The sequence below is a fragment of the Arvicola amphibius genome, chromosome 1 (assembly GCF_903992535.2).
Source record: "Arvicola amphibius chromosome 1, mArvAmp1.2, whole genome shotgun sequence".
NCBI classification, from domain to species: domain Eukaryota; kingdom Metazoa; phylum Chordata; class Mammalia; order Rodentia; family Cricetidae; genus Arvicola; species Arvicola amphibius.
This window is the reverse complement of record NC_052047.1, coordinates 122,979,375-122,981,050: the sequence shown is the minus strand read 5'-3', so window position 1 is coordinate 122,981,050 and position 1,676 is coordinate 122,979,375.

Here is a 1,676-nt window from a genome sequence, read left to right as displayed (position 1 = left end):
TTTATCTTGTTTGTGCTCTTCTTTCTTCGCTCCAGTTTCACTAAGGAACACTTTACTGCTTTTCCAACAGTTATTTTTAAATGTCACATAAAGACAGAAACTCCCACAAAACTAAACAGCCTGGTTGCTCTGACTTCTGTGGCCTCTCCACCCTTCCTTGGCTGTGGCTGGCTTTGCATTTGATCTGCCCCCGCTACATCACCCAAGGCACCAATCACCAGAGAAGCATGGTCAGCAGGCGTGGGGGAGGCCAGCTGGGAGACAAGGATGCTGGAGAGAGGCTCGGGGAGCAGATGGAAGTCTTGGCCTCTCTGGGGTTGGAGGTGGAGGCAGGCAGGTCCTGAACACCTGGAGAAACAGCTGTGCCTCTCCCTAAGATTAGGTCTAAGGGGTATAGAATAAACTCTGACTGGATCAAAATTATGACTCTCCATGTCTGTGTGTGTGTGTGTGTGTGTGTGTGTGTGTGTGTAAATGTGCTCTGCTTTATTTTGGGGAGAGAGCCTACATAAAGAGAGCTCTGTGCCTTCCTGTGACTGAGAAGAGGGTGATCTTCCAGAAGGGCAGGCCAGGGCCTGGCCATGCCCAGGCAGTAATTGTGTTAGTGCTTAGGATAGACAGCTCTGGGCAGAAATGTTTGCCTCTGTCTTTGAGCTCAAGGGCCAATGGATTCAGACGGATTGGCTTTCCCCAAGAATAAAAACCACAGTAGGAATGTTGTAGCTTAGTGATAAATTGTGTCTTTAACCTATAAGAGACCCTGGGTTTGATCCTCAGTATACACACACATTTAAAAAAGCAATACCCCCCAAAATAAGTGAACAAAACAAACAAACAAAAAACTCCTGGCATGGCGCATGCCTTTAATCCCAGCACGTGTGAAGCAGAGGCAGGTGGATCACTGTGAGTTCGAGGCCAGCCTGGTCTACAAAGCAAGTTCTAGGACAGCCAGGGCTACACAGAAACACTGTCTCCAAAAAATAAAAAATAAAAAAAATAAAAAAAAAAGCAAAACCATTTTTTTCTCAATGTTCTCTTGGTCAACACTGTCCTCGGTCCTGAACATATGGTATTGGGCTACTAAAAGCTATTATTTGTTATCCTAGAATGGGCATCCTAGTATCATACAAGTTGACATACTAGTGTCCAGTTTCTTCCTGGGAGAAGAGGCCTATGAATACCTTATAGAGCAGTGAGTAGAGAAGGTATTCATAGGATCCCCCAGAACTGTGGTGAGGATCTCGAGGTGCAGTTGGTAAAGGATGGCTCAGATTCCTGGGATGGGGATTCCCCTCAGTGCTTGACCTGTGTTGCCACATTTGATCTTTAAAAACATCCTCAGGGAGGCTGAAGACATGCCGCTGTGGTTAAGAGCACATACTGTTCTTGCAGAGAACCAGAGTTTGCTTCCCAGGATCCACATCAGCCAGCTCTAGGGGAATCCGGTGCCTACTTGTGGAGTCTGCAGACACCTTCATCCACACACATAAACCCACACAGAGACACCCAAACACACATAATTAAAAGCAATTAAATGGCAGTAGTGGCACACCCCTTACTCCCAGCACTTAGGAGGCAGATCTCTGAGTTTAAGGCCAGCTTGCTCTACAGACCAAGTTCTAGGAAAGCTGGGGTCTTAAACAAACAAAAGAGCAAACAACCAAACAACAAAAAAC